Below are 13,480 nucleotides of genomic sequence, written 5' to 3' on the forward strand. Positions count from 1 at the left end.
TTTGAGACTAAGCGTGGGACTATGACTGTGTCAGGAATCCTGGTCAGAGCACCTTTTGACAAGCCAGGTCAATGGGGAAGCCAGATTCACTTAACAACTGTGGCATGAAAGGTCATTAAATGAAGAAAAAAATCACTTAACAAGTGTTCTCGCTTAGCAACATAAATTTGGGGAATATCATTTTTAAAAAATCAGGCCTACTAGTGAATGATATTCATAGTTTGTTGGTTTTTATGGTATTGTTTTGTTTTCTTTGAGCAAGGGAAGAATTGCAGCTCCTGGGGAACTGGCAGCACCCCCTCACTGGGGGGGGGGGGCCGTTCCTGAAATCAGGATAAATGCAGGAAATTCAGGTAGCGGCAGCAGAGCTTAGAAGGTTTGGAGGGGCCCATAAGGAGCTCTTTCATGTCCTAAGAATAATGTTTTTGTAGGGTGGTTTATTAGGCACATAAAGCCTTTTATTTCGGCTCCAGGGATTGTTGCTTTTCGATGACAGTTTGGAGGGGCTGCTGAGCGGGTGGGCCAAGCCGAGGGGCTCCCAGGGGCATAATTTCTGCTTTGTTGTGTCGGCAGGGCAAGCCCCCAAATAATTCAAATTCTCTGGCCGTGGACTTCAGCACGGGGAGGGGGTGCTGAGCAAGCGCTGCCTCTTTATTCCGAAATGCGGGGATGGTTTTGAAATTCTTCCCAGCCACCCTCTGTTTTTGCACCCCTTCCTCCGTGTCCTCTCCAAGAAAAATCTCTGTAACAGCCGCTTATTAGAGAATAAATTCTGGAGGACTGGCTTGGTGGCAGACAAAAAGAAACAAAAAGCTTTGTAGCACTTAAAAATAATAGCTAGTCGTTTTGTTCTGGCCTAAGATTGGGTGGCACCTATTAATTAATGTATTTATTTATTGCCTGGTGGATTTTCAAGGCCACTCGACTCCAAAAGAGACTCTGGAAGCAAAATGGCACCGCACCGTCTGTGTGGTTATCCACGATGACGCCGGGGGGGGTGTTGTGGGCTGGATCTCTGAAATATCTGATTTATAACCCAGTTAAAACCAAATGGATAAGATGCTATTATATTCCTCAAGTCCTGCCTTAGTGCCACAAAAGCCGACCGGGTGACTTTGGGCCAATCACCAGGAGACGGGGAGTTCTAGTTCCAACTTCTCCCTGTTAGGAAGTTCCTCCTAAGTCCCAGGTTGCTTCCTCTCCGTTGCTTCTTGTCCTGCCTTCAGGGGCTTTGGAGAATAGATTGACCTCACCCCTCCTCTTCCCCCTCAAGGCTGCTATCATGCCAGAAATGGTATAGGGTCTCCTGCTAGATGACCTCCAAGCTCCCTTCAGACTCTGTTATTCTGTATTCGGTACGAACATTAAGATCAACCACATCAGCCAGAAGAAGAGAAGGGCCGAGAGCCGCTGTCTCTGCTTGCTGGCTTTCATCACCAGCATCTTCAGTGGCCATTCCTGTTATGTCCTGAGGACTCAAGGAGTTCTCACTCAGGTCCACTCACTTTGTGTGGGCGTTATTCCCCCATTCCCATTGGTTGGTTCTCCCCAGCTATAAAGCAGGCTGCGGGGTCCAACTGGCCGCTGATTGCTGCGAGCCAGTTCCAGGCTTGGCAAGCATGGTCAGCCCTTTATTTGTAAAATAAAGTACTGTTGCACTCATGCTTTGGTTCAGCCTCTCATTGCTCAAACTTAACACTGGCGACGAGGATGGGATGGCTACCAGAAGCACCTTGCAACCGCTGAGTCACTAGCCACCGATCTACAGCCCAGAGAGAGCGATCGGCTGGCGACAAGGGAAACGCTGATCCGCAGCCAGAGAGAGCGGTCAGCTAGCGAAACGAGCGATAAAAAAGAGCAAACGCAGATCCGCAGCCAGAGAAAGCGGTCTGAGTCAAATAGTTAGAAGCGTCTGTAGCCGCTTGTTAGCCCCGCTACGGGGAAAGTGAAGCGCTGCGAGCCGCAGCCGCTCTGCATTTGGCGCGAAATTCAAGCGGGTGTCATTTGAATTTCGAGCCAGTAGGAATCACAGCACAGCTCTGTAGAGAGTCACTAACGCCCACTTTTTGGTGCGAATCAAGACACCTCCAACGGCTAGCAGCCAACGTGGTAACCCAGAGAGAGAGAAAAAGAGGGTAGCAAAAAACCTCTCCAGAGCTGATATCACTAGTAACTCACGGCGTTCGTAGTCCCAGAGAGATTTTTCCCAGGTAGCCCAGCCGTTCCAGCACCATGAGTTCCAATCCAGTATTCCCGGCGTTTAAACCAGACGAAGAGAAGTGGGAATCGTATAAGAACCGTTTCAATCATTACATCGATGCGGTCGGCCTGTCGGATGCGGAGAGCATCGGAAAAATCCTATTTCCTAATCTACTGCGGAGCCACCGTTTACGATACCGCTGCAGCACTCGTGGCGCCGAGAGAATTGAAAAGCGTTCCGTGGTCCGAGTTGCTTGAGATCCTCACAAACCACTACGCTCCCAGGCCTTCACAAATCGCCAGGAGGTTCACGTTCCGAATGAGGAAGCAATCAAGTAAGGAGACCATCAACCAATATATGGCCGCCCTCAGAACAGCAGCCCTGCACTGCGGGTTTGGAACATACCTGGAGGACATGCTCCTCGATCAATTGGTTTGTGGGGTCAAGGATCTCAACCTACAGAGGCGACTGCTAGCTAAAAAGACCTCAACCTCGCGCAAGCGTAGAGGAGGCCCTAGCAGCCGAGCTAGCAACGAACTCAGCCACCGAAATTCAGGGCCCAAGCGCCAAGCTAGCAGCGTTCCCAGTCCATTCCGAAGAGGTGGAAGCGGAGGAAGGCCACAACGATGAGAACGATGTCCATCGCCTCACCAATGACAGACGGTCGCAGGTAGGGGCCAAACAAGAATACACCGGTCCACCCAAGCACATCACCCTGTGCCTAGCCTGTGGGGATCACATCAAAGGGCCACCTGCAAGTTTAAAGGAGCCGTTTGCAACAACTGCCATAAGAGGGGGCACATTGCGAGAGTCTGCCAAGCCCCCAAAACGCTGCACAAAGACCCCCATCCTCGCACTCGGGACCACAGAGGCAAGTATTAAACTGTCGCACGCACCGCCTTGCCAGGCGTACTTGCCACTCTGTTAGTAAAATTTCTCTCTCCGTTTCCTAGAAGGTAAACCGTGCCACATGGAGGTTGACACAGGGTCAGCGCTCTCAATAATCTCATGGAACACCCTCAAGAGACTCCACCCCAGCCTATCTACTACCCGGCTTCAGAGATGCCAGTTCGGTCTGAAGGACTACCAGGGGAAGGCCATTCCCGTGATCGGCAGAGGCAAGTTCTTTGTCAGTTTTAGAGCTTTTAAAGGCCACCTACCTCTAGTGGTAGTTAACGGCAATCTACCCACCTTATTGGGGCTCGATTGGTTTCCCACCTCGGCCTAGGGTTAACAGGAGTCCATGCTGTCTCAACCTCAGACACTGACTCCTTATTCGCTGACTACGCAGATGTGTTCAGCGAGGAGCTGGGTGTTATAATGGAACCCCCATCTCGTTCACCGTTGACCCCCAGGCAGTCCCAATCAGATTAAAACCACGGAGAGTTCCATTTGCTATTCGACCAAAACTAGACGCTGAATTGGATAAACTACTAAAACAAGGGGTCATTGAGCCAACAGATTTCGCCAAGTGGGAGACGCCCATTGTCACACCCTCAAAAAGATGGTAGCCTGAGAATTTGCTCGGACTACAAGACAACAATCAATAAATATTTACAAGTTAGCGCCTACCCGTGCCCGTCATTCAGCACTTATTGCACACATTCGAACCGGGCAGTATTTTTGCTAAATTGGACATGTCTCAAGCATATCAACAGTTCCCTGTTGATAACCAAACAGCGGAACTTCAGACCATCGTCACTCACAGGGGTGCCTTCCGATGCAAGCGTCTCCAATTTGGCGTAAGTGTTGCCCGGGTATTTTTCAATCCCTCATGGAGCGGATTTTACAGGGCCTCCCTGGTGTAGTACCCTACTTCGACGACATCTTGGTCTCGGCCAGGGACAGACCCCAACTCTTCCAGAGAGTGCGAGCAGTGTTAGAGAGGTTCAGACAGCATGGCCTCAAGTTAAAAAAGAAAAATGCGCCATTGCCACTAGACAGGTGGACTTTCTGGGTTATAAAATTGACGCCTCTGGCATTCACCCCCTGGAGTCCAAGGTCAGGGCGATCCACGAAGCTCCACACCGACCTCCAAAACGGAGCTACAAGCTTTCTTGGGGCTCCTAAACTTTTATGCATCCTTTTTGCCCCATAAAGCCTCAGTAGCCGAACCCTACACAGATTACTAGACAAAAAGTCACCGTGGCACTGGGGGCACAAAGAAGACCAGGCGTTTAACGCCGTCAAATCACTACTTACGTCAGAGGCAGTGCTCATCCAATTCGACCCCAACCTTCCTTTAGTACTGGCAGCAGACGCATCCCCTTTTGGAATTGGGGCGGTCCTTAGTCACCGACTCGCCAATGGCGCCGAGGCCCCCATCGCCTTTTTCTCCAGGACACTCTCGGCCACGGAGCGAAATTACAGCCAAATAGACAAGGAAGCCCTAGCAGCTGTTGCAGCCGTGAAAAAGTTTCACGAATTCCTTTTTGGCCACTTCTTTGAACTGGTCACCGACCATAAGCCCCTCCTGGGCCTACTGGCCGGCGACAAACAGACACCTCAAGTCCTCTCCCCTCGGATGACAAGGTGGACACTTTTCCTAGCGGCCTACTCATACAAACTTATCCACCGCCCGGGCAAAACTCTATCCCACGCTGACGCGCTCAGTCGCTGCCCCTTACCCGCTCCGGCTGAAGACCCAGCTCCTGTCAATGCCATTTTTGAAATCACCCAGTTGGACCTGCCCATCACCGCCCTTGACATCGCCGCCAAAACCAAGGCAGACCAAACGCTCGCCCAGGTGCTCGACTGGGTGAGGAGGGGGTGGCCGGGAGGCAATGTTGATAACAAATTCGCACCCTTTAAGACTCGCATGCAGGAGCTGTCCAGTTTGCAGGGTTGTCTACTGTGGGGCACTCGAGTGGTCATTCCGACCTCGCTGCGTACCCGAGTCCTGGGCGTTGCACGAGGGACACCCGGCATTGTGAGAATGAAGGCGTTGGCACGCAGCTACGTGTGGTGGCGGGTCTAGAGCGAGGACATTGTCAATTGGGTAAGTTCCTGCAGCATTTGCCAGGAATCCCGTCCTGCTCCCCCCATCGCCACCCCTACCAGATGGGAGAGCGCCAGCGCCCCTTGGTCTAGAATCCATATCGATCTGGCCGGCCCCGTGCATGGAAAGATGTTCCTAGTGGTCGTGGACGCTTATTCCAAATGGATAGGCGTGGCGCAGCTATCCACGACCACCACACTAGCAATCACCAACGTGTTAACGCGCCTGTTCGTTACACATGGACTACCGACTCCTTGGTCTCCGATAATGGCCCACAGTTCGCATCAGTAGAATTCAGCCGTTTTGCAGCCAACCTAGGCATTCGCCACATTTTCACAGCCCCATTTCACCCTGCGAGTAATGGGTTGGCTGAAAGGGCCGTCAGGACCACCAAAGAGGCCCTCGCTAGGTTTGGCAGAGATGACTGGCACCACAAACTCTCACGGTTCCTGATGAGCCAGCACTCAACCCCTGTGCAGTCACCAATAAGTCCCCAGCGGAACTTCTGATGGGCGGCGCCTGAGGACTGTATTAGATAGACTGCACCCACAATACTGCCCTGACTCTCCCCTCGCTTCCACTTCGGGGTTAGACATTTTATGTTACAGGAGCCGATATTCGCAAGGAATTTCGCTGGGGACCCACTTTGGATTCCGGGCGAGGTCATCGCCGTCACCGGGCCGAGATCGTATAGAGTCAGGCTGGAGGATGGTTGCGTCTGGAGGAGACACATAGACCAACTCAGAAGGCGCCTCAGCAACCTCGCAAACAAGAATCCAGAGTCTCCAGTCGAAGGGAACCGTCTCATCCGCCACCCAGCCACACCGCACCCAGTGACCAGTCTGCGCCAGCGGTCGTTCCGGTCAGCCCAAACTCGGACAACAGCGCCCAGAGAGTTGACCAACCGGATCCAACCCACGAGAGCTTGACCCCAGAAACCAACCCGGTGGTTTCCGAGGATGCCCAGTCCAGAGAGAGTGTTGGCGACACTATGCCAGCTCAACCGTCACAGACTGATACCGAACAGTCAGACAATGTTCCCGAGTTGCGCCGCTCCGGGCGCCAACACAAACCCCCCATCTACCTCAAGGACTATGCGTGTTCGCATCTGGGGGGAAGGGGTGTTATGTCCTGAGGACTCAAGGAGTTCTCACTCAGGTCCACTCACTTTGTGTGGGCGTTATTCCCCCATTCCCATTGGTTGGTTCTCCCCAGCAGCCAGCTATAAAAGCAGGCTGCGGGGTCCAACTGGCCGCTGATTGCTGCAAGCCAGTTCCAGGCTTGGCAAGCACGGTCAGCCCTTTATTTGTAAAATAAAGTACTGTTGCACTCATGCTCTGGTTCAGCCTCTCATTGCTCAAACTTAACAATTCCAACTAAGGACTGGGGACTCTGATGTCCAGCACGACTGAAAAGCACCCAGGTATCAAGCACGGTTTCAGATGGACGTCCTGCCTTTTCTCCCAGAAAAAATATAGCATTTTTCTTCCATTTGGCTCACAATCTCCTGTGTGATCGTTGGCTGAGAGGACTGGTCTCTCAAGGAGCTTCTGGGGTTGAGGATGGACTCTGTCGTGCCCCTGTCGGGATCTGACTCAGAGGAGGAAGACAAACAGCTGACGGGGAGTGGGAGTGTGGCTCCGTTGGCTGGGGAAGAAACTGGGGAAGGGCAAACTCTGGCTGGGCAGAGCAGTGGGGGGAGGTAGAGCAAGGGAGAAGGAATTCGGAGGAAGACCCAGGACAATTCCCCCTTCATCCTAGGGAACGCAGGAAGGAACGGAGAAGGGAGCAATGTGAGTTGCATGGCTTACGGGGGAGGAAAGGGCCCTGATTCCCTTCATTTAGCTGCAGCTGGGAACACAAGTGTATAAAAGAGGAAGCTGCGCACAGCAAGCTGTTGGGAGCAAATCGTGAATTATCTGGTATTGTCGAGTGTTCCTGGCATCTTCCCAAATTGCCTTTTTTGCTGGCCTTTCAAGTCTGGAATTCCTTCTCCTGCCCCTGTCAAGTTAATTGTTATAGCATGGTTTGTGTGGATTTTTAGCTACAGTTTATATGTACTTTGTTTTCGGACTGAATTTCCTCCACTTAAAGGCTGTTCCTGAGAGAGTTTTTCTCCAGCCGAAGACAACCTGGACATTAGGGGGCAAAGTGGGAGGTACTAAAGGGACACTTCTTGCTTATGTGACCGGGTTGCCTTTGTGCCGGGCCCCTTTGGGTCATCAAAGACTCGGCCCAACCGGAGCTCACCGGAATTGCGCAATTGAGTCACTCACACCTGGTAGAGTGACTGGCCCCATTGCAGCCCATGCCGAACCCCAGTGCTGAGGCCCCCGTATTCTCTGCCCAACACGCGGTTTCAAAATATCCCCAAAACGTGATCATTAACCTCAAGTCTTGGGAAAGGAAGGTCGTGCCAAACTTCATTCACTCCTTCCTCAAATACCTGAGAACTGGGAGCATCTGATTTCTGTGAAAAGGGGGATCCAAAATCTTCTGAGCATTTTAGACACCCCCCCCCCCATTTAACTCATTTATTAACTTCCAGGAATGAAAACCCAAAACGTGGCTGCCTCGTCATCTTCTTCTTCTTTTTCCTAGCCGAATCGATCGATCGATCCGCCTGCAGCCCCGAGCGCTTTTCCATTCAGATCCGGGTGAGGGGCAAAGTCTGTTTTCCTTCTTTTTTTCCCCCTCATCCACGGTGAGATTTGGCTAGGAGACAAGAAGCTTTAACAAACATCTCCACGGTTTAGGTAGCCTCCTCCGTGTAGCTACGGCTCCCTTGTCATCTGCGGGGGGAGGGGGGTGGTGGGAGAGACATATTTTCAGCACAAAGACGCGTGTGTGTGCCAAAGGGGGAAAAACCAGCTTCCTGCATTTTGACATATGGCATATTTGAAAAGGCAGCCAGCCTCTCTGCATTCTGGGGCCAGGGCTGTTAAAGGAGGCCTGTTTTGGAACACCCACAAAGATGATCTGCCCCCCCCCACACACACACATACACACACATACACGCACTCACACATGCACACTGCACACAGAAGAAGCGTGGCAGGGTTTCCCCAGAGAAGCTGGCTGCCTTCTGCCTTCTCTCACTTGTGCAAAACACACTCCTGCCTATCGGAGAGAATATTTGCAGCTCCGGGCTGAGCGGAGGTCTCCTTGGTGCTCTCTGAGCTTGGCTGTTCCCTCACAGACGTTTCATGACCCAACTTGGTAACTTCATCAGTGCTAGAAAGGAGAGGGGGATTTGTAGGCACAGAGATATGCAGGCACATTACATGAAGGCACAGGGAGAGCCGGTTTGGTCTAGTGGTTAAGGCACCAGGCTAGAAAGTGGGAGGTTGTGACTTCAAGTCCCATCTAAGGCATGGAAGCCAAGTGAGCGACCTTGGGTCGGTCTCTCTCTCCCTCTCTCTCTCTCTCTCTCTCTCTCAATCCAACCCACCTCACAGGGTGGTTGTTGTGGGGAAAATAGGAGGAGGAAGTGGTGTTGGATATAAATAAACGTGGAATACAAATAAATAAACTTCATCTACGTAACGTACAAAAGGGACAATCAAAAAGCCACAAAGAAAACAAAATACCTCCTTACCAGAAACCAGTGGTTACCAGATGAGCAGAGATTAACACCAAGATTAACACTAGACCCACAATCAAGAAGTAAACAATACTCCAAACAAGGAACCACCAACTCTGACACACAAGCCAACAGCAACCAGCAACCTAACCCAGGAACCACCAACACTGACAGACGAGCCACTGGTATATAAAACGAGAGCAAACCTCACTCCCTTCTAGCACTGATGCTGCTACCTAGTTGGGTGATGAAACATCTGCAAGGAAACAACCAAGTTCAGGGAGCACCAAGGTCCCCTCATTCCTACTTCCAGTAGCTTTTCAATAGACGGGAATGAGGTGGGATGAGATGCCACAAACCAACAATCTCTACGAGGTGTAGCACCTCCCCTAACAAATGGGCGGAGCTTCCCTCGTGCCATCCCAGCGGCCATCTTGACTCAGTCTTAACCCTGCTCTGCAGACTCGAAGCCTCGCTCTAGGTTCTCTCTTCAGCCCGAGGATTTCGGTGGTCTCCTGACCAAGGATGACCCTGAACCCAGACAAGATCAACCGGGTGTTATGACAAGGGGAGAGGATGGAAAGACTGCACCAGATCTATAGTTGGAACTGACCGTGTGTGTCACCCAGTTTCTCCCGCTAGAGAGTCAGGAAGGCAGGAGGGCTTCCATGTCTCCATCAAGGTCTTCTTCTTTGCTCTCTAGAGCGGCGTTTGTCACCTTTAAGGGGGGTGGACTTCAGCTGAAATCCACCCACCTTGAAGATTCTGGGGTTGACAATCCCTGCTCCACAGGTATCTTGGGGCCTTGAGGTCAGTCTAAGCCACCAACGGGCAGATTTATTTCTGAAGCGAGAAGGTCCTTCTCTTGCCTCCTTTAAGCCAGCGGATTGAAGAGTCAAGGCGGCTCCATCGGCCAGCATAACGTACTTTAAATTATGCAAAGAGTTATGTGGATCCACATTTTGCTTTTATTTGGTGTCATTCCAAGACTTCATTGGTGTATTTTTAACGGCAGCGCAACACTCAAAGCGGAACGGAGGAGTCGAAGCGGGCGGGATGTTCTCTTTTCGAACCCTGGGCCGGTCTCTCTCTTCTGCCTGGCCGTGCTCCAGCCTCGTTCTCCTTTCCTGGGGCCGCTGTGTAATTGTGGGTGATCTGCTTGAAACCCTGCCATGTCGGAGGCTCTTCACCCTCCGCTCGCCCTGCTGGGCTTTGCTTCTGAGGTGACTTCCCTAAAGCTCAGGGAGTTTAAAACGGCCCTGTGGTTTACGTTCGCTCTCCCGGGGCTCCTACCGAGTCCTCCCAGCCCCTTCAGTTGGTGGTGTGAGAGTGTCTTCGTGTGCGCAGCCGTCCTTTCTCCAGGCGGGAAAATTAAACCAGATGAGATTAATTTCCAATTTCATTTCTCTCCACGAGCATGGAGAAAGGAAGAGGACAGGATTCAATTCTCAGAGTGAGGGAATAAGAGAGAAGCAGAGAGAGAGAGAAAGAGAAAGAGAAAGAGAGAGAGAGAGAGAGAGAGAGAGAGAAAAGAAACAGAGTGAAAGAGAGAGAGAGAGACAGAGAAAAACAAAAGGTGTAAGAGAAACAAAAGAGAGAGAGAGAAACAAGAGAAACAGAAAGTGTGAAACAAGGAGAAAAAGAGAGAAAGTGTGAGAGAAACAGAAAAAAAAACAGAAAGAAAAAGAGAGAAAGAGAGAGAGAGAGAGACTCTCAAGAACTGAATCCTTCCCTAAGAATTCTTTGTCAAATGTGATTATCATTCAGGGTCAAGAGATCTCATGTGTTGCTACCAAATAGTCTTTTGGAGATCACTCTGATCTCTCTCTCTCTCTCTCTCTCTCTCTCTCTCACACACACACACACACACACACACACACACACACACACACACACACCCCTACACAGAGCAGCCTTCTATGCAAGGTTTCCCCCTACACAACTCCCTCTGCAACACATGCAACAGAGAAACCAACCGCAGCTGAAATGTTTGGACCTCTGTCCAAGTGAAATCGGGGGTTTCCCCCCCACCCCCCGTCCCTTCCCCATTCGTGGTTGGAAACGGTCGTTCCTGAGAGCCGTGACTGGATCATAAGGATCGGAAGGGAGACCCTGGGCAGAGGATCCCTTTAAGGCACAAGGGAATCGGGGGGACCTGCACACTTTCCGCCCAGTCGAGACAACTCAGTGGCCTCTCGTGATCCTGCAGCACCACCCAGTGGGAGCTTCTGATCCTTCTAGCGGCTCCCACCGGAAGAGGGTTACCACCGCCCAAGCAACACGGCTGTGGAAACCGAACAAGGGTTCAAGGATCACAGAAGAGGCGGTTAGGATGCAGCGCTTAAGATGCTGGGTTGGGGGAGGGGGCAGACCAAGATCCTGGGTGATGCTGGGCCCAGTGGGTTCTCCCCATCCCAGATCAGCGTCGCCTTCGGTGACATCCTGGCTGGAACTTAGATTCCCCGCTTGCATCCTGCAACTCGTCCCAAACAGGCCCTGGTCTCCTCAAGCAGCAGTTTGACAAGGCAGACGCGGGAAGTCTCTGTTCCTGACGCTCCTCTTGAAGAAAGAAAAAAGGGGCATTTCCCCCCAAGGGGCCAACTGGAGAAGAGCTTCTCAACCTTGAAAGGTGGCAGAGCAAGGGAGGGAGGCTACGGAGGCAGCCCCCCAACCGCCCGAGGGATGGCCGCGACATCAACACGGGGGGAAAGCGGGGAGAGAGAGCAAAGGCAGTGGAGGCTGGGGTCTCGCTCGCCCCGTCGTGTCCAGAGTTTTGCAGCGTTCATTCAGCGCCAGAAAAGTAAACACAGACAGCTGGTGCTTCCTTTAACTTCTTTATAAACGTAAGTAGATTTTACAGACCAGTTGTAGACTTCTCCAACATGGAGCAAACTCAAGACAGAAACATGTTGCAAGTAACTTCAGGGGCAACTCAGGGGCTTAGAAAGAAGCTTCCGAGGAGCCTCCGTTTCACTTTAGCTCAGCAGGCAAGCAAGTTTCATTGTTCAATACAGACTCAGAATTCAACAGAGCTGCAGAGCTTAATATAGAGCCAACCCTAGGCGACTTCTAGTTTCAGTTTCCAAACAGTCCTCATTGGCTGACTTAGTTGCTATGCCCATTTCTTGGCTGGCCTTGTTACCGGGCTCTATTCCAGTTCATGAATAGGCCCTGACACCCTGGCCAAAGGCCCAGGTCAGAGGTGGACAACGCTTGGAAGTCTGCAGGTCAGAGCTGTCACCACAGGTGCCCCCCCCCACCACAATGGCCCAGATCAGAGGTCTCCAAACTTGGCAACTTGAATAAGACTCGTGGACTTCAACTCCCAGAATTCCCCAGCCAGCATTTAAGCAGTTGCCAAGTTTGAGGGGGGGGGGGCTGGCCTGGATGAAGCCAGGTCCTCCTGGGTCTTCCATCCAAGTGACAGACAGCAGAAGGGGGCCACCCAGAGGCCAGAAAGACCTGCCACGGAGAAGGCGCACTTCCAGGGTCCATATTGTTGAATTGCAAGAAGATGGCCAAGCACAAGGTGTATGCGTGTTTGCGAATGCTCCAGCGGGGGTTCCATTTTTTTTACTAGCGGTCCTGTGGGCGTGGCTTGGCGGACGTGGCAGGGGGAGGAGACTGCAAAATCTCCAGTCAGAGGCGGGATTGGCCGGTTCTCCAAACTCCTCAAAGTTTCTGCTACCGGTTCTCCAGAACTGGTCAGAACCTGCTGAATTGGCCCCCTCTGAAATGCTCCCCGCACCTTGCAAATGTCTTGCTTAAAGGTATTACACCATAACCTCCCACCATTTGTTTATTGTCCATCTCGCCTGGATGGGGCTAGGGGCAACCTGCTCCCCACCCAACTAAACAAGCAACGTAACATACCTGTTGCAAACGATTGAAAAAGAACAATAGTAATTAAAAAGAGGGGGAGAATTACTTGCTCCACTAAGCAGTCTCATTCCACGTCACCAGGTGAATCGCGCGAAGTACGAAGCTTTCCCTCCCCCTCTCTTCAGCGCTGACTTTCCCGTGCAGACCTTCGCCCCGGAGTTGAGTAGCAGAGCGGCCCCTTCCTCAGTTCAGGGCCTCGGAGGGACCCCCGTGCCCCTCGTCCGAGGCAGGTCCCCCTGGGAGGGAGGGGAAGTCAGCCGAGCCAGCCGAAGCAGGAGCCACCAAGGGACCCACGCGCTCCCGTGGCTGTTCGCTGGAGGTGGTGCCACGTGTGCCTATTCACCGGTGGCTCACCCAGAAAACATGGAAGGGCACTAATTCCGGCGCCATTTCAAAGGAGGCCTTGAAGTGCTCCGTTTGCATTGCCTGGGCATTCGCTGGGGAGGGGCCTGTGGCAAGGGAAGCACAGGGCACCCGCAGCAAGTGCCACCCTGACCTCGGGGCCCAGGGCACCTCCTCCCACGGGGAGGCCCCTCGCATGAAGCCCAGCGCAACTAAAAAAAAAAAAACCTCATCAATTATCTTAGAAAACAAAGAAAATGTACAATCCTGGGGCTGGGAGGGACCTTGGAGGTCTTCTAGTCCAGCCCCCTGGTCAAGGCAGCAGACCTCCTATCATCCTGGATAAAGGGACGCCCGATTTCAGGGATGTGATTAAAAAGAAGACCAACTGCTTGGCCTAAAACTCTGTTTTTTTTATTTTTTCCAAAAAGGGAAAAAGCAGCGAGAAAGAAATGGACTATTTGGGGTTTTCTAG

This window comes from Pseudonaja textilis, chromosome 8, assembly GCF_049901715.1.
Source record: "Pseudonaja textilis isolate UNSWEBS1 chromosome 8, rPseTex1.2, whole genome shotgun sequence".
In the NCBI taxonomy this organism is placed as follows: Eukaryota; Metazoa; Chordata; class Lepidosauria; order Squamata; family Elapidae; genus Pseudonaja; species Pseudonaja textilis.